Below are 20,957 nucleotides of genomic sequence, written 5' to 3' on the forward strand. Positions count from 1 at the left end.
CCCACCGCTGTCTTACACCATCATTCAAATGCAGTGCGGCTAGAGATCAGTTGTGGAGGGCAACTTCCTTTTCTGCCAGAGAGATACAGGTATTCCTCAACTTACAACAGTTCATTTAGTGGCTGTTCAAAGTTACAGTGGCACCGGGGGGGGGGGGAAAGTGAGTTATGAACATTTTTCACACTTACAAACTTTGCAGCCTCCCCATGATCATGTGATCAAAATTCAGATGCTTGGCAACTGGTTCATACTTATGACCGTTGCTGTGTCCCAGGGTCATGTGATTACCATTTCTGACCTCCTGACAAGCAAAAGCAATGGGGAAGCCAGATTCACTTAACAAGCAGGTGACTAACTTATCAGCTGTAGTGATTCACTTAACAACTGTGTCAAGAAAGATAATAAAATGGGACAAAACCCATTTAATAAATGTCTCACTTAACAACAGAAATCTTGGGCTCAATTGTAGTCATAAGCTGAGGACTATCTGTACATAAGTCGAGGACTATCTGTACTATCTGGTTTGGTTTTGGTTTTTAGAAAAAAAAACAAGGATAAAACTTGGGAACACAGGTGAAGAGGAACAGAATTTGTTTCATTTTCCCAACAGCCTCAGAATTAACTGACAAAATGTCCAAAAAGCTGGAAGGGAAGACCAGATTGAGACAGATAGAATTCTGATTTATGAGAAGACCTGAAGTCTATCTACGTGTGTGTGTGTGTGTGTGTGTGTGTGTGTGTGTGTGTGTGTGTGTGTGTGTAATTTAATATTGTTGGTTGCATTGTCAGACTGGATTTGGCATTTTTATCCACCTATCAAATCCTTCCCAAGAACCTAGGATAGGCAGATGTTGTTGTTTAATAGTGTTAAAGGTATTGTCACCGGATGTAAGCTGTTCCAAGTAAAGCTGCCTTTTGCGATTATTATTATTATACAATTCATCAAGTGTGATGGTTAATGTGAACATGCACAAGTCAACTTTTCAGCCCTGACAACTGCCTATGGGAAATAACCTTTTGAAGACAAGGACTTCTCACCCCAAATAATGCCTTCTCTTTCCAGTTGTTAAATGATTCCAACAATTTTTTTGCAATGACCCTGGCATAGTGCAAATCTCTTGTCTTTGTCCCCTTTTGCAAAGCGGTTAGAGCTGCAGCTTTTCCTGGCTGTTTTGTGGCAGAGAAGTGGCAGAGAAGATGAACTATACTGCCAGACCTGGAGGTGGGATGCAAGCAGGGAATCCACCTACCAGCTCCCGTCAACAACCTCCTGTCAGCTGTTTTTAAAAAGAGAGAGAGCAGAGAAAGTACAAGAGCAGAGAGTGTGAGAGAGCCAGAGAACTGAATGAGAGAAAGAAAGGGCATGTGCAAAAGACACAGCAAGACAGAATGCAAGAATCGCCAAGCAAGGGGGGGGGGGAAACAGAACATGCATGGAAACAAGAAGAGCATTAGAGGCAGAAAACAAAGACCAAACAAAGGAAGAGGAGGAGGACTAAGAGAGGGGGAAGAGAGAGAGAGAGAGAGAGAGAGAGAGAGAGAGAGAGGGAGGGAGGGAGGGAGGGGGGAGGGAGGGAGAGAGAGAGAGAGAGAGAGAGAGAGAGAGAGAGAGAGAGAGAACAAAAGCAATTAAAAGACAAGTGAGTGGAAAAGGACATGGGGCCAACAACCCACAGATCATGACTGAACTTTTCCCAGGAAAGCACAGTTGGCCAAATCTGGCTGTAGGTTCTACCTCCGTTTCCAATAAGCAACTGAGTCAGAAGATCATTTAAAAGCCATTATGCTCTGACAAAGTGGGGTCTCCCTATGAAAAGGGGAAACCTGGAGAAATGGATTACATTTACTTTTATAGATAGCACAAGAAAGAACGTCAAAGCAAAGGCTGATTGGTTTAGAAATAGTCATCTGTCCAGTTACATCCCAAGAATTAAAACATCCAATTTTATGTGAGCATAACCAGAGAAAAGTGCATTGTGTTCTGAATGAAAGTAAAAGAAAGACTTGCAAAGGAAAAACATCAAAATGGGTATTTTTTATTTTTTATTTTATTATTATTACATTTATATCCCGCCCTTCTCCGAAGGCTCAGGGCAGCTTACAAGCTTAGCAGTAGCCTTCATTCTATGTATATGCCTGCTTATTAGGGCTTTCACACACACCCCAAGAGGCATTATTACAAAGTCAGCTTAATTGCCCCCAACAATCTGGGTCCTCATTTTACCTACCTGGGAAGGATGGAAGGCTGAGTCAACCTTGAGCCTGGTGGGATGCGAACCTGCACTAATTGCAGGCAGCTGGTGTTACTTAAGGAGGCATTAGCCCACTGCTCCACCAAGGAGTAAGATACCCTCTTGAGAACAGCTAAAAATGAAACTGCTATCCACAATGTATTGAATGTATTCCTGCCAGTCCTGGTTTCTGAAAGAGAGGCTTTCCTTGAAGGTTAAGGCTTATGGGAAATTATTAGCAATACAATTGAAAAAGCAAATTTAAAACACAAGAGAACCCGTGTTAATTAGCCAGTGCAACAGTACTGCAAAAACCATGTTTCAAGTATTAGAAAGTCCATCCTGCGTGGCCGTCAGCACGAAAAGAGGGAAACCCCTAGCTCTACCCAGTGGTTCAGGTTAGGACTTGTGGCTATATTTGCAATAGTGGTGAATATTTATAACTTGGGTGTAGAGTGAAGATTCATTCTCCAAGCTTGTGGGTTGGTTTCCGAACCTTTCGTTACCAGACTAGGTAACATCTTCAATTTCAGTGTTCCTCTGTTTATAAGGGCTTTGTGTGGTCAGTGGGTCTTGTAATAGGTCAGTTGTGGATGTGTCAAGTGAGGGTCTTCTGATGGGTCAGTGTGGGTGTGTCCAATTCAAGCCAACCAGGACCTTCCACATAACACCCTAGATTTCATAACTGTTAGTAAGAAAGACAAAAAAAGTCCAATTAATGTGGCAGTACCTGGAGTCAGCAGAAGAGAAGAGAAAGAACTATGGAAGATAACAAAATATAAAGATCTGCAAACAGAACGACTGCAATTTTTTTTAAAAAAAGCAAAATAGTAATAGGCGCATTGGGTGCAATCCCAAAATGCCTGGAGCACCACTTGAACACAATAGACATTGACAAAATCACCGTCAGTCAATTGCAAAATGCAGCTTTACTCGGAACAGCTTACATTCTGCAACGAGACCTTTAACACCATCAGACATCTACATCTGCCTATCCTAGATCCTTAGGAAGGACTCAATGGACGGATCAAAATGCCAAATCTGGCTGACTGTGCAACCCACCATAATAATCCTGAGATTATTCTCATGCACACTTCTCCATTTCCTCATGTCAAAACAAGTGCAAGGACAGTACATTGCACAGACATTCCCTCCCTTGGAAAGTAATTCCCAAAGTAAAGATCTTTTCTTCGTGACTGTAATGGAAGGTGCCACTCTTAGCAATTGCTAATGAATTAGAGTTGTCTGGCACTGTAAGAATTCCTATATTACCAGAATGTAACTGCTGATTTTTTTTGGCCTGGTTAAATGGAGCTTCGGTGGGAAGGCAGTAATTTAAATATCTTTTATTTTAACATCCCAATTAAGGTTCTAATAGATTTCTGAAATGTCTTAAAGAATATGTAGACAGGTACTAAAGACATGAATAAAGCATTTCCCCATAGATTATAAATCTTATCAACATGAAATTATCATCAGGAACCAAGGCAACAGCCTACAATTAATTCAGAATTATTCAGATTACCATAGAAACTGAGCCAACACATCAGATATTTTTTTTTGTAATTCCTGACTTTAAACATTCAAGCATACTCTGTAATTTACATAGTAATTGTGCAATAGTAAAAAAAAAGCACAGAAAAAGTATTAAGTTTTGATAAACAAATAAAAGAACTTTGACATAACAAACATTAAGAAAAAATAAATAAAAAGCATGAAAACTTCCCTTGTGGATTTGCTAACAGCTTTTCTTTTTCCCCTGATGGGAAATAAGTTGTTTGAATGGAATATTATGAAGCAGTTATTTCTACTACTTGGCTATTATTAGAAACAGCAGGATATAAAGTCATTGGGAGTAGGCAGTAGACAAATTTCATAAGTAGTAAAATATTTAAATTCTCTTAATCCTCCCTTCTGTCTGGCAGATGAATTCCATATCCAAGAGACAAATGCATTGTTGGATCTTTAATTGTTCTGAATATCGTAGCAGAGTCTAAAAGGAACACTTCCATATATGAGCTCCCATAAAAAGGCAGGTTATAAATCAAACAAACAGATGGGAGCGCAGGCCAGTGCGCTGGTGGAGAAGGAACTTTTTCAGGTCTCTCAGATGGGGGAAAAACCCAAGCCACGAGGACAGCTGATCTGGTTGTTGGGATGGACCTTGCCCAGTGGAGACTCTAGACACCTCGAGTGGACCTTGCCACAATCAAGTGCTTCGAAGGCAGATGAGGTCAAGCTGCAAGAAGGGGCTTCCCACTTACCAAGTTGTATACAGACACAACCAAAATAAAGTCCATGTCTAAAAGTAAAGTATGTCATGAATGTCTCTTCAAGTGAGAGTGTGATGGATTTATGCATGAAAGCAAAGCTCACATCATTTCTTTTCCTGATTTGCTTTCAGTCTGAGCTTTGGGAGAGTATACAGTATGTGATCCTGAACCCTTGCTTTAAAGTAAGATATGAATCTTATAGCTTAATTTTTCAGGTCAGAGCTGCAAAAATCTGGACAAGTACTAAAAGGCAAAGAATAATAGCACATTTTAACTTGCTTCTGCCTTTCCAGAGGTCAGTTGGATTTTTGGATTCCAGATCCAGTAGCCCTTATACAGAATTCCAAGCTGAATTCCAAGGTATGAAGGTTCACTTCATACATATTTGATCTTTCCAGTAATCAAAGTAGCATGCAACTCAGTCAAGTATATCTTGTAAAAATAAAACAAAAGGGGGGGAGGCTCATTTACCAGCTCTTTGTTGCCTGTTTTGCTTCTGCTAATAGACATTATATTGCTGTAAAAGCCATTGCTCCGAGGGATAAATGATCACTTAGTTACTTATTACCAACAGTTACTTGTGTTTCTAAGGAAATGCAGCACAGGGGTACAATAGAGGGAAAGCAGAATCATTAATGTTCTATTTGCATATGGGGGTTGCAAAGAATTAAATCCTAGGGTCTACAAAAACAAATTCTTACTACGTTGAGAATGCATCAACTTACTTTTCTAAAAAAATAGTATTACAAACCCAGTTTGCAGATGTCTCCAAATACATCCTAGAATAGTCCCTAATCCAGTGGCCCATGGACCCCTGGAGGGGGCACAATGTCATCACAGGGTTCCGCAAAGACTTGAAGAAATATTACAATTTCAATCTTGAGTTAAGTCTGCTCTAATCTATTATTATGGAAGAAAAGTGTCACCAACTTTAGTTATCCTCTCTCTTTTAAAACCATTGTAGTGGGGGGGGGCAAATATCTTGAGGTAATATAAGAGGTAAAATAAGAGCTGTCAATAACCTGTCAATCCAAATAGTAGACAGAACCTATCAAGGCCCAGGAAACACAAAATCCTGGCAACCATTTAGAAACAAGATTTCATTGTCCCTTAAGGAAAAAGAAGGCTAAAGTTTATTTTGCCTTTGTTTTGTTTTCTGTTGAAAAAGAGATGACACCTCTTTTTATAGACTTTTTTAACCCCTTGTTGGGCAGCTCGGTAGCAATTTTTGGCAGCAATTATCTTGCAGTGGTTTGCTTTTTCCTGGCATCCTCTACCTGACTTGTTGTATGAAAGCTATATTGTGCCATTTCCTAGCACTGAGGTGTCTGGAGAAATCAGAATCGTTCCCTTCCTTCTGAATGAGAAAATGGGACAATCTCACAAGAAATAAATAGAATCAAACTTTATTTTAAAAAAGGAAAAGAATGTGTATAAAATCCCTTTTAATGTTAAGTACTCCCATGTAAAATATTTGATGGCAAAGGAAATAAAAACACAGAGCTAATTAAAACACTGACCATACCTGAAAATTGCATCTAATTGTGAAATAAAAGGCTTTAAGCAGTTTACAAGATATTAGATGGGTTACTAATATAGAAGCAGCTCTGAAGTAAAGAGGTATTAACTTCCGTAAAATGTATAAGAATGAGTTCATATTGAGATTATAATGAAGAATAAATTAGACTAAAAAGACATATTATTTCATTTTATTTCTCTTACTTGAATTTATTATTCAATTTTAATGGTCTCATTAAAATAAAAGTAATTGTATTTCAGTATTTATAGCCATCCTTGTTACATCTTCTTTAAGATAAACTGATGCCTGGAGCAAAAGTCTCCTTGCTTGCTTTCATGAGTTTTTGTACCTTTTTTTTGTTGTTTAATAGAGGCTAAAAATATTCCTGCCCTCTTGCCAACCTCCTTATTCTTGCACCTTATTTCCCAGAGTTACCTTTTTTTCAAAGACACCTTTTTTCCCTCTAGTTTGGGTAGCCCAAATGTCTATGTTGTTTCAGGCTATGCAGTTGTATCTAGTGTAGAGGTAGATTAGGGAAGTTTTCCTAGAACACATATAATATATTGGAAATATCTGAGTCTGTTGCTGCTAAAGAAGCCCCATTCATAACAAAAATATTCTCTAAATACAAAATTGTTTCAGTTGCTGAACAAACTGCTTTGACTTTTCTGAAGGCTTATAAGTATGACCAAAAACAATAAATTGTCAAGCAGAACTATCAGCCCTTCAAGGAAGATCAAGGGCAAATCATTAACTTCTGGAAAATCCCATTAACTTCTATATTAAAACACGTAAAGTCATTTCAGTACTGATGTAATAAACAAGAAAGCCAAATTTCTGTTAGTTTGCATTATGTAATTTCCATAATTCATATAATCACTATCTGAGAAGACATCCTAAACATATGGGTTGACAATTTCCATAAAAGAACATTGTGGGAGCAGGGTGGGACTACGTAGCCTCCTTCCATACCACCCAATATTATAGGCATCCTTTTATTTCCAGAACAGCCCTTTGTTCTGGTAAGAAAGAATTAACATCAGGACTAATGCCAGGCAAATTAGAATAGAATAGAATAGAATAGAATAGAATAGAATAGAATAGAATAGAATAGAATAGAATAGAATAGAATAGAATAGAATAGAATAGAATAGAATAGAATAGAATAGAATAAACTTTATTGCCATTTTGAATGTATACAAATCGGCATACATTAAAATGAAATTTCATTGGATACAACTTTTAAAGGGTCACCACCTCCAATATACACTACACAAATATGATAAAAATAAATAAATAAATGCAGAATTATACATATACCCACATATATGACACAGAGAAACAACACAGTCTAGTTCAGATTATGCATACATGTACATGGCAAGAAAAACAAATCTTGCAATTTTACCAGACAGATGGCATAGGGAGCAAAGCTACTACAGAATTGAGTAGTCCTGCTAGAAATACTTTGAAACCTCCTCCCTGAGGGGAGCAACAGAAACAGACCATAAAGTGGGTTGTTATGTATTGGGCTCAATGGTAACACCACGTGGTAAGCTGGAGCAGCTAACAGCTCTCCAGCAACCCAGACTCCAGGTCTCCAGGGCTGCTATTGGCTGCCCCTAGGCAGCAATGGGTTGCTTTAAACCTATTGGCTGCCACCTAGGGGCCAGGCTATAAATTGCTGCAAGCTGCAGCCCAATGTTCAGTTCAGATCCTGCAAGCAATAAACCATGAGCTTTGCTGAACTCACTTGCCTCATCTCCTTTCCTGCACGAAGAACTCACTACACAACACGGGTGTGTGTGGGTCTCTAATAATGCTTTGATCTCTAAGCACATAGTGCTTATAAGCAGCATCCTGAATACCAGGAAGTGAGCTTCCTATTATCTTCTCAGCTGCCCTTACGACCCTCTGTATGGATTTTCTATCTGAGGCACTGCTGCCACCAAACCAGAGAGTAATGCAGTTTGTTAAAATGCTCTCAATTGTGCCTCTGTAAAAAAACGGCCAGGACAGAAAGAGAAAGGTGTGCTCTCCTCACCCAAAGTAGGAAATGCAGACACTTCACTAAGGCTGATGTGTGGAGAGACCAATTCAGATTGTTAGTTATCTGCACCCGCAGATACTTAATACTGTTGACCACCTCTATAGCTGCATCCTTGATACTAAATGGAGTATGACTATGTCGGCTCTTTCTAAAATCTACAATGTTCTCCTTTGTTTTATTAACATTTAGAACCAGGTTACTTTTATTGCACCAGTCCACCAAAGCCTTCACCTCTTCCCTATAAGTACCTTCAATGTCATTCTGGATAAGACTCACCACTGCTGTGTCATCTGCATACCTCATACTGCAAATAATCAAGCAGTAAATAACAGCCTAATCAAGGAACTACCAAACAGAAAAAACAACCAACAACAACTCTGACAAGGTCAATCTACTCTATATCAACACAAACCCTACTTCCTACTCCCTTCTAGCACTGAAGATATCACCTAGCCCAGGGGTAAGCAACCTCGGCTCTTTTATGACTCATAGACTTCAACTCCCAGAATTCCTGAGTCAGCAGGAATTGCCTACCCCTGACCTAGTCAGACCAAGGATGTTCCAACCAAGGGCAGAGAACACCTAACCTGCATCAACAGAAGGATAGTATCAAGGTCACATGACGTGTTAGTACCGCTTTATACCACTTTGGTAAGGCCACACTTGGAATGCCACATCCAGTTTTGTTCACCAAAATACAAATAAAGATGTTGAGGCTCTCGAAAGAGTGCAGAGAAGGGCAACAAAGATGTTTAGCGGGTTGGAGGCTAAAACATATGATGAATCATTACAGGAACTGTGTGTGTCTAACTTAATAAAAAGAAGGAGTAGGGGTGACAGGATATCAATGCTCCAATATTGATGAAGAGGGGGGGGGGTCAACCTATTTTTCTAAAGCGTCTGAAGGTAGGGCAGAAAGCAACAGATAGAAATTAAGTAAGAAGAAAACCAACCTAGAACTAAGGAGAAATTTCCTGGCCATGAGAACAATGGAATGGCTTGCCTGCAGAAGTTGTGGGTGCTCCTGAGCAGAAGGTTGGACTAGAAGACCTCCAAGGCCTCTTCCAACTCTGTGACTGTTAATTTCAAAGCCGTCAAGAATTGTATGTATACTTGACTACGTTGCCACCTTTACAGAAAAGATACATGACTGTCCCCCAACAAAGAAGAGCCCAAAATGTACATTGAACAAAAGCCAGCCAAGCATTTAAAGCTAATGTCAGAAAACAGGGTTTCCTTTGGTTGCCCATACTCCAGAAGTATAAGCAGAACTGCAACCATCTGGGCTTGGCTATTATATTTTTAGTATGATGAATACAAGTGAGGCTGCATTGCTTTCTATATTGCTTTCTGCACAGATAGATAGAAAAACACCAAAATATTAGACTTGAATGCAGCCACAGCACTTTGTCCTCTCTGTCAAACTGCAGAAATACAGCCTTACTGTGAGGGTAACAAATGAGTTTGTTTTGTTGCACATGACAGAACCAGGACAAAGGGGGAAAGAACATCTAAAATTCTTCTCTGTTTTTCTACTGCTGTTCAAACAAACAAAGTCTATTACAAACAAAGTCTGTTCAGTTGAGCCGTACATTATATTAATTAATTTATGCTACTCGTTAGCCACGTTTTCATCCTATACTTAAATTATATTCTCACCACTGTACTCCTTTAACAACTGAGTTAAAGTTCTATACGGCAACTTAATGTTTTTCTGATTTCTCTGCCTTTATTTTTTTTTCTCATTAAAAAAAATATTGAGTGAATTATAGATAACCAAGAGATGATTCATCCAGCAGACCATTACTTCAACTGAAACACCTTGCAAGATCGGAGTGTGTTTAGAGTAATTGTCTCACATATTAGATCCTATGGGACAACATCATCAGATATTCCTCCTCATTCTTGCAGGTCTGAGCTACATGTGTTATACTACTAATTTCCTGCCTTAGATAATCCAGAGAGCAGTCTTCCATTGCCAGAGTTGACATATATCTGTCAGTACAACTGTATCTGAATTAGCTACATTTAAAAATAAAAAAACCTGGGACATTTTGCTTCAAATGAAGAAAAAAAATCAGAAGACCTGCCTAACAATATCCAAACAAGAAATCATCCATTCTGCAATTAATTCTACATATGTTCCAAAACTCAAGATCCTATTGAATCTGGTACCATGTAACAAGTTAGATTAGTTTTATTTATTCAGAATTCGGTTCAAGACATCTGCCTTGGTTTCCAGTAATTTGGGGAAAATATCTTACGTATGTGCTCTTTTTATGTGCATTAGGCATCATGTGGGGAGTCCCTATTCATAGAATCCTTTACTCTAACCCATGCCCCTTTTTGAGACGTAACCCACATAAATTAGACCATCTAAGTTAGAACAATTAATCAGTGGAATGACTTGCCTCCAGAAGTTGTGGATGCTCCAACACTGGAAGTTTTTAAGAAGAGACTGGACAACCATTTGTCTGAAATGGTATAGGGTTTCCTGCCTGAACAGGGGGTTGGACTAGATGACCTCCAAGGTCCCTTCCAACTACTACTACTACTACTACTACTACTACTACTACTACTTATTATTATTATTATTATTATTATTATTATTATTATTATTATTATTATTAATCTAAGTTAGAACAATTAATCAGTGGAACGACTTGCCTCCAGAAGTTGTGATGCTCCAACACTGGAAGTTTTTAAGAAGAGACTGGACAGCCATTTGTCTGAAATGGTATAGGGTTTCCTGCCTGAACAGGGGGTTGGACTAGATGACCTCCAAGGTCCCTTCCAACTACTACTACTACTACTACTACTACTACTACTACTTATTATTATTATTATTATTATTATTATTATTATTATTATTATTATTATTATTATTATTAATCTAAGTTAGAACAATTAATCAGTGGAACGACTTGCCTCCAGAAGTTGTGGATGCTCCAACACTGGAAGTTTTTAAGAAGAGACTGGACAACCATTTGTCTGAAATGGTATAGGGCAGGTTTCCTGCCTGAGCAAGCGGTTTGAAGGTCCCTTCCAACTTTGTTAGTCTGTTACTGTATCTCCTAAACCATGTGAGATATGGTGGTGAGCAGTCACCTGATTGCGATTGATTCTCATTTCTGTGATTGAAGTGGTTCGCCATAGAGCTTCCTATTCTATGGAAACCTTCTCATGAAACATTGAGCCAACAATAAACTGGCTATATAACACAGAGTCAGACTGATGCATCAGGGGAGAAACCAAGAGACTGAGTTCTAGTCTTTCTAAACACAAAGCCTGCTGGGTGACTTTGGTCCAGCCACTCTCTTTTAGCACTAAGGAGAAGGAAATGGCAGGGCAGTTCCTTTATTACAATTATACAGATTAAAGCTGATGCAAACTACAAAAAATAATAGAACAGAAAGAGAATGCCAAAAAGGAAAAAAAACCAATAATATAAAAGAAAGAATAGAAGCCAGCCACTACCTATCAGTCCCCAGGTATTATAAGAAAAATATCCTTACCAGATTATTATGAGAAAAAATAGAAGGCGGGCGTATTATTACTGTATGCTTTACAGCTGCTAGAGGAAAGACAGAATAAAACTAACACAATGTTTTTTAAATAGAGTAGAATAAATTGGTGTGGGCTCTTTAGCCCCTCGTATTCTCTTACGTACTAGTTCAGAAAGACATAGTTTCTAATCATTCAAAATGTTAAGACGGAGAGAGAGAAGATTTAATCCTGTGTTACACATCTGATCTGGAGAACTTTGCTTAAAAAGAAATATGGAGTGTTTTATAGGGCTTTTAGAAGAATGACAAGAGATTATGTATTTGATTTTGTAGCTTTCAGGAGAAGATATGATATATGCATTTTCAACAGCTACTAGGAAAATGGTGTCATCGTTCTCTTTTGTGATTTGTATTGTTTCACAGTGGAGCTATATCCCTGCAGTTTAAATTTTGACTCAGACATTTTTAGTTTTGGAAAGAGAAAAGAAAAGGGGAAGAAATAGAAGGAGCAAGGGGGAGGGGAAGAGAGAAGGGGGAGGGGGAAGAGAGGGGGTGGAGAGATGGGGAGGGTAGGGGGAGGGGAAGCGGAAGGGAAGGGAAGGGAAGGGAAGGACAAGTTTATGAAATGGTTATAATATTCTTTAATTCCTCAGAGAAAAGATATTTCAGAGTATGGGATCAGAGACAAAGGGCAAGGAAACAAGTCTAATTAAAGTACTTAATGAAAAAACATTTTGTTATCTTTGCAGAATTCTAAATTTAGATCTGGTGATAATATGTTACTGAACTCAAATCTATCAGGAACTGGTTCAGGAAAACAATAGTTAGAGCGATATAATTAGGAAAATGCTGTAATATCCTCTCGATGTGAAATCCTGTTCTGTTTTGTATATTCTTGTGACGGCTGTAAAATAGAACATCTGCACAAATGAGAGGTTTACTAGGGAATACCAAAGTATGTTAAATGCTACAGCTCAACAACAGAAATTAATCTACATGCAATAAAATCCCAAAATTTTCTCCTGGGACACAATTAGAAATTATGTGAAACTATTGGCAGTCCTGCAGCCTTAGAAAAGAAAGTGGGCAGCCCTCTGTTGCTTTTACAATGGAAAAATCAGTAGGTCTGTTTGCAATGAGAATCTACTGCTGGAAATATATTCTCAGAACTAGTTCATCTGGTGGGGAAAATGAGCTTATATATTTTTATTTATTTTATTTTAATTCCATTTATATCCCGCCCTTCTCTGAAGACTCAGGGCGGCTTACAAGCTTTGTTGATAGTCTACAAAATGCAGCTTTTTTTTTCTTTTAATGTCACAACTTCGACGTTCCTGGGTTTAGAAGATGAGAACGGATCAAGTACTGATAACTATGTATAGGATCCAACTGAACACCCACCTGGGAGGGCAAAGTTAGGCATGATGCATAATAGGGAAGCAGGAACAGAACATGAGGCTGTAGCCAGCGTAAGCATGTTTGCCTTGGGCCAGAGGAGGTGAGACTGCAGCTAGAATTTAATAAAACAAAAGCAAAACGCTACACACAATTAACACATGCACAGAGTATACATCAAGAAAAAGAAATTACTTGGTCTGTGCCTGAATGACAGAACAGAAACAATGGTGAAAGCATCTGTGTCCTAGTCCACCTGAAATTGGGTTGGGGAAGGGATTGAGTTATATAACTAAGCTATTGAGTGAGGAAACTTGGGAATTCTTCTTCTTCTTCTTCTTCTTCTTCTTCTTCTTCTTCTTCTTCTTCTTCTTCTTCTTCTTCTTCTTCTTCTTCTTCTTCCTCCTCCTCCTCCTCCTCCTCCTCCTCCTCCTCCTCCTCCTCCTGGCATCCATTTACAACTATTCAAAGTTAAACTAAAATGGAAGAGGAGGTTGCTAAGCCAAGCAACAAGAGAAGGCAGTGACAGAATTGCCTTGCAGTAGATTTTTACCTTGCAGTAGATTTTCATGTATCCATCTTCAGAAGGGAGCCCCAATGAATTCAACAGAATTTGTTGCCATGTGAGACCAACTAGGATCTCAACCATCACCTCTTTTGAGTAAACAATGTTTTTGTCAACTCTGCAGCAAACCTTGGTTGACGCCATCTTGCTCGTTTTCAGTTGCCACAAGATTGGGGGGAGGAATTGGAAGTTTTATGCTAGCCTAAACAATTCTCTGTCCCATGGGAACCAAGGTCATTTCTGTTCCCTCGGCTGGGGGGGGGGGCGGTTGAACCTAATGTTAGAAAGCCTGCCAAACTATTTTAGTTGATTGGGAGGGAAGGGATGGGAAGTTTAACTTTAATATACTGTTACTTTTGGAAGGAACTTTAGTCTTGGTTTCACTTTTGACCATGCTGATACTTTGAAACCAATAAACAGGTTCTTAGAGGAAGACTCAAGCCTCGGAGTTCTGCTTTAATTGGTCTCATCTATCAGTACCATGACAGTTTCATATCAAAAAATAACTCGTACCTACATGGGGATACATTTCTAGTTTATAATATGCAGAGTGGTAGAGCAAGTGATGACCTTAAATAAGGAGAAGTTGTGCTTCCTCATATGTTCCTCAAGACCGAACAATCATGGCCATGCTGCCCACAGGTAATGTAGCTCCCAGGTAAAGCAAGACCAGTTCAGAGAGGCACTCTATTTCTTTAGATCAGTTATTAACAAACCCAGGTTACCAATGCTTCTAATTTCTTCTAATTTCTATCATCTTTGTAACATGTACAACAAAAAAATGACATGTCATCATTATGTTATACAAAGGAATGCAAACTTGCATCCACTAAAATAATCTGTCCTGCTAATGGTGTTCTGCATTTTTCCAGAGAAGAACATAGTAGATGTTGCAGGACATCAGAGCCGTTATTTTCCACTGCTTTTCTGGCCTCAAGTTTGCAGTTTATTGAAAGCTATGGTGAGTTCCACTGACTTCTTCATATTTGGGAATTCTCTTGCCTACAACTCTGGAAAATGTCTCCTAGCAGTTTTGCTAATGCTGAACTATCTGAATCAATTTAATTATGGTAAATTAAGAACTGGACACTCATTAGAGCAGTATGATGGCCTAGTGGTGAAGACACTCTAACTCAGAAGCTTCAGAGCTCCATGCTAGGTAGTGATAGATGTTTCTCAAGATGCAACAAGAAAATATCTGCTGTAAATTCCAGGTAGGTGTCCGGAAGGGCATCCAGTCAGTAAATGCTCAGCTTCATTCAGTTGCCCCGACTCTACCCTGAATTAAGGAATTGCAAAGCTGTAAGAAGAAAAAGGGGGGGGGGAACCAGGACACTCATTTACACTCATTTACCATCAAAAGATTTGTAAGACTTTTGGGACTATCATAGCACAAGTTTTTACAAGGAACAGCCACTTCATTATTTATAAAGCGGTCTGAAAAATGTATCTCAACATTTGAACAGGCATTTAATTTTGCTTATAAACTGAAAAAAAAGGATCACTGTCTGATATATGTGTAATATACACATTTTTGCATATATCCTTATTGCTGCTTAATTAGGGAGAGATAAATCTGTCATGTTTACATTCTGTTTCTAATTCTACATCCAATTGGCTGCATTTTAAAGGACCAGACAGACAAATAGACATGCACAGAATACACATCTCCTCAAATAGGCATTTCACCCATTACGTACATCCAATTCAAGCACTGCTTCCTTTTTATATGCCTCGCACAGGAATATTTGCATATATTATTTTGCACTTTCCTTAATATATTAAAAGGGACGCGGTGGCTCAGTGGGTTAGGACGCTGAGCTTGTCGATCAGAAGGTCGGCAGTTTGGCGGGTTGAATCCCGAGTGCCGCATAGCAGAGTGAGCGCCTGTTACTCGTCCCAGCTTCTGCCAACCTAGCAGTTCGAAAGCACGTAAAAAATGTAAGTAGAAAAATAGGGACCACTACGGTGGGAAGGTAACAGCGTTCCGTGCGCCTTTGGCGTCTAGTCATGCCGGCCACATGACCACGGAGATGTCCTCGGACAAGCGCTGGCTCTTCGGCTTTGAAACGGAGATGAACACCGGCCCCTAGAGTCGGAAACGACTAGCACACATGTGCGGGGGAACATTTACCTTTACCTTTACCTAATATATTAAATTTCAATACACATTTTCCATATGCATTTCTGGCATAGAGAATTACACTGCAAAACTAAACACTGCAAATTCAGAAGAAGAATATTCCAGCTTGCATGCTGATTTAAGAAATGTATATTTGAAAAATTCTTATCAAACTGCAAATGGAGCAAAATTCTTTCCTCTTTCATGCGTACTTTTGATGCTTTGAATATCAAACATTTATTACACATAGTAAAGTAAAATAAAATCCTAAATTCTAACTGGTAAATTGCCATGTTAAGGTGATTATCATCTGAAGTTTATTCCATGCTATATTGTATATATAAAGAATCATTTGTTTCTGGATATGTGGACATATTGATGTAGTTTTCTTGGCAGGTACACAGAAATTGCTTGCAATGCCTTCTTCCAGGATAACGTTTCAATTTCCCAATTTATTCAACACTTGTGGGATTTCCTCCTGGTTTGTTTGTTTTTTGCCAGATTGGACTCATGATCAGCTAAAATTGGCCAGGCATTACTTTTTACAGCAACTGAACACTTCAAAAAAAAGAAAAGAATATTAAACAAAGCAGCAGTCTAGAAAAGGAAAAAATAACTTGAAATGCGATTTTAATATTCTAGGTTTAATGGATTTAACTCTAATACAATTTAAGAGGCAACCAAGCTGTGGAGAAAAATTTGGGAAAATAGAAGATCAAATCCAGAAGTAAAGGTCTCTAGCTATTGTTCCATGATGAACAACATGATGATGAAAGTGTGACATATGGAAGGCCAAAATTGTCACTTGGATTCATTCAGTTATACCTTAAACCCAGGCACTTGTTTTCTGTGAAACTGTCAGGTGTGAAAGACCAGGGTCACATGTAAAGATCCAGTTAAACTGATTTATTGCTAAAAACCTATGAACAACTTAGTTAAACCCTTGCTTGGAGTTAGACCCTTATCTAATTCCAAGCAGGTGCGGACTATTAGTTTTAACCTGCTTGAAGTTAGATAAGGATCAATAGAATTCAAGGGAGTTGGACTTAGTCTGCTTGTGATGACATAAGGATTCTAGGCTGATCACTATTTTAACTCCACCCCCAGGTTCTGCTATTCCTCCTATGGCAGACATGTCAAACTCGCGACGTCACGTGACGTCGCACAACGTATCGGGACAATTTTGCCATTGCTGGCAATGGTGTGGGCACGGCTTCCTCATGATGCATCCGGCCCGTGGGCCAGCAGTTTGACACCCCTGTCCTATGAACCATATATCAAAAACTGAAAGGAAAAAAAGGCTGCATTTTATGTTAGCAAAATTGGAGTTGAATCTTCATTGGTACAATAGATAAAATATACCGGTATTAAGAGCCAAAGTATTTGTTCCTGATGAATATAGTTTTTATTTTAGTTTAAATTGATACAAATTATTTCAAAGTTCATACTGAGCAGGAGCAGGGGGGAATTATACCTACCACATTCCCTTCAGTGTGAAATTCTAATCCATTCAAAATCCTCTTGGGAACATTCAAAGTAAGTTTTTTTAGAATTTGTCTATGCAAAGTAATTGGCTCACCCCACTATTTGATTGGGCTGGAAACTCAGTGTCTGATCTGTAAGATACCCACAATTTACAAGCTGGGCATGTTTATTTATCAAACCAGGTAAATCTTTTTAATTGTAAGACATCCAAAATTGCTAAATGGTCAGGTGGTCTTGAAACTGAATAAATTTTACACTCTGACAAGTCTATATGGAAAGAAGAAAGAGTAGCCAACTGAAACCTGTTGTCATAAAGGAGACATCTTAAGAATCCAGTATAAGTGTTGTTAATAAGATTGAAAAGTTCATTTACTTCAGAATCCATTTGCCACAAGAGATCACTGGGAATCCCCCAAAGGAGCCAATGAAGATAAGACACCACCTTATTGTTCCTTCACCACACACACACACACACACTGTCCCATTTGCAGTATCCCACCTCTGAATAATATATCTGCTGATGCTAAATCCATAATTCTTAGAACTGTTATGTATATTGCCACGTGACTCCAAAAATTATTTTAAAAGCCAACTGATGCTGAATATGACTGATTTCCTTGCTCTAGAAAAACACTTCCCTGGCACTTATACATCTTTATTATCATGAAGTATAAGTAGCGAAAGTATCAGAAACACGGCACAAACTTTTATTCCATGCACATAGGCCATTAGAAAAATCTGAAGGCATCCTTTAGTGTACATTTTGAGGGTTATTTCCCAGTGAATTAGAATGCTGGAATGTATGCAGCTCTACTGATCTGCCCAATATTTCATTTGCCTTAATAGTGCACAGTACACTAAATGGCTGCTTGATGGGGATGTGTTCAGCCTCCAAAATCTAAAACCAGGAAAACACTGTGTATTTAAAGAAGTACTTTATAACTGCTAAAAAGCAGGAAGAGTACAACCTATCCAACTAAATTATGTATGCATTTCATTATATGTTAATTTGTTTTAAAAATTAATAAGTTTTTCATTTTATAGGAGAGCAACTGAACCAACTCGATATTTTAGTTGGAACAGAAAAGTCATGCCCAAGTTATAGGAATACTATACCATTTTATAAGCTTTATTTATTTATTATAACTATAGTATTCATTCTTTCAGTCAGTGAACACAAAGCAAGATAAATAATTGATTCTTTTTCTTAAAGGCTGAAGTCTCTATACTTCAACTTTCAATGGACAATCAGGTACCTCGGGGCAGTATGATTTCTGCAAGAAATGACAAGGGTGAATAATTGTATTTTTTCTAACATCATATATTACTGTGGTAAATAAATGTGTCTTCTTTTCTAAAATATCCATATATATACTGTAGGTCTTCTAAGCCTGATTGACACAGATTTAGAAGATGTGTAAAGTAAGAATGCAAGACCTTTTAAAGATGTATACAGATGAACATTCTTAGTTCACACATCAACTGCATTCAGACTGGAGTAATTGTGTTTTCGACAGAGAATGAGGTGGCTGGATGGAGTCACTGAAGCAGTAGTCGTGAGCTTAAATGGACTCCAGAAGATGGTAGAGGATAGGAAGGCCTGGAGGAACATTGTCCATGGGGTCACGATGGGTTGGACACGACTTTGCAACTAACAACAACAACAAATTGTGTTTTCCCCAGCAATCGTAATGTGTAAGTGAAGATCTTGTCAATGTCTTAAGCCACAATGTGCATCTGAAATTGCAACTTGGAAGAGATCTAGACTTCCCTCTTAGGCCATTGTCCTAGTCATCTGGTAAGAATTTCTGGAGAGAGGAAATGGTTTATGTCACCCTCAGTTAACCCTTCACACACTCTGAAAGCAACCTCCCAAACAGATCCCTGTTCCACTAGAACAGTACCCTCGTCAAGAGGCATAGTGGCTTAGTGACACTGGATAAAGTCTGTACTCCAGAGGTTCAAAACCTATCATCATGTGTCAGTGTGAGCTCCTGTCATTTGCCTCAGCTCCTGCCCACCTAGCAGTTCGAAAGCATGCTACATGCAAGTAGATAAATAGGTACCACTTTGGTGGGAAAATAATGGCGCTTTGTATGATTTCCATTAGTGCTGGACCTTCCCCAATGCAATACCTGAGCGCAAGGCCCTTGGAAGACATGAACATAAAAATTCCTTACGAATAGTTACCATTTGGTTCAATTAAGACCGGTCTTACCATTAGATAGGAAAATGCTTCAGGGAGATAATGATGTTCAGTCCATTCTCCTTTCTTAAAGCTGAGTTCACACCTTGTATTACATCAAAGACATAGGGGCCTAGCTTGTTCATAATGTGATCCACACTCTGCATATATTGATTCATATATTCTGCTATTCCTAAACTATCAAACCATACTTTGGCTTAGTTAGGATTAGAGCTGAGCTACAAAATTCCCGATGACTTCTAGATAGCGATGTGATGGACAATAAGAATAACCTTGAGGGACAGAAAGAAGACCTGAAACTAAGGAAAGGTCAGATAAACAGAATCTGAATTCAAGGCAGAAATGAAATTTGAGAAAGCATCTCAGATGTGATTCTCCCTAATTTTCATTAAGATGAAGCGGGGGGGAAGCACACTCAGATTTTCAAGATTCTGTTACTGTAACCTCCCTAATAAAAGTAGGGTTAGCATGCATAACTCTGGTTTCCTAGTTTAGTCTTCCTTGAAGGGCTGACAGACAAGATATTGTGTGGTGGGTTGTGGACCGCATGGCAATGAGGAGGCAGATGAGTACCGCATGTCAGCTCTTTATTTGTGGTAGGCGTGTACTGAACAAAGGGGGTTACCTGGACCCCTTATATACTTGGCTAGGTGATGCTCTGGCCAATCCATCCATCCGTATCTCCCGCCGAAACCCTCTTAGCCAATCCAACCACAGCACAGCGCCCCCTGATGGTACCTGCAGAGCTGCTGCTCGTGCCCCTTACATAACAGAAGACATGGAAAACTAACTCCTTGCCATCATCTGGATCATCTATCCAGATGTGGTATCCCTAGCTTAATGCAATGGATGAACCCAATCTTAGAGAACCCAAGTTATATGACTTGTCTCTTATCTTCTAAACTGGCCTCATATGGGTTAGGCAATGCTGTTCCATCAATGGGTTTCTGGGATCAGAGAGATCACTTTGTTCTTTTTCTCAGACAGCAGAACATCTTGTGCCTGCCTTTGGTCCAGTGCTTACTCCAGATATTTTGGGAAGAAAGTGGCCAACAGTCTACAATTTCTCTTTTTAAAGTCTATAAGGAGCATTTCTGATATTAGCAGCATTTTGTTACAACTGTCAGAACAAGAGAGCGACAATTGGAAAACTTTGTTATATGTCAGCAGAACGGAGGTGGATTAATAAGGTTTATATTTTACTTTGCTTGGAAAACATTTAAGCAAACAAGCTATATATGGTCTTATTTTTATGTATGAAGCATTACTTTCCCCTTCATACCTCTTTTTTCCTGCTTTCCTGGCAAGGCATCTTAAATAAATGTTTGTATTTAATAAGAGAGACCAAGCCACATTTTTTAAAGTAACAGATTTTGATCCCCATTTTTTGGCCAGTTACATTTCCTAAGGCAAATTGCAAAACATGAAAACCATACCATAAAATAAAATAATGCAGAACAGAGAGTTAAGTCTTGACAACAGCGAGACACACATTCTTATTTCCAAGGAAGTTTGCCAAGACAAATTTGGAAGGAAAAAAAAACACATCTCATGCTGATTACATGGACATGACCTTGGCAGGAATATAAAAAAGCTTAGCCATTC

This window comes from Vipera ursinii (assembly GCF_947247035.1).
Source record: "Vipera ursinii genome assembly, chromosome: 3".
Taxonomy (NCBI): domain Eukaryota; kingdom Metazoa; phylum Chordata; class Lepidosauria; order Squamata; family Viperidae; genus Vipera; species Vipera ursinii.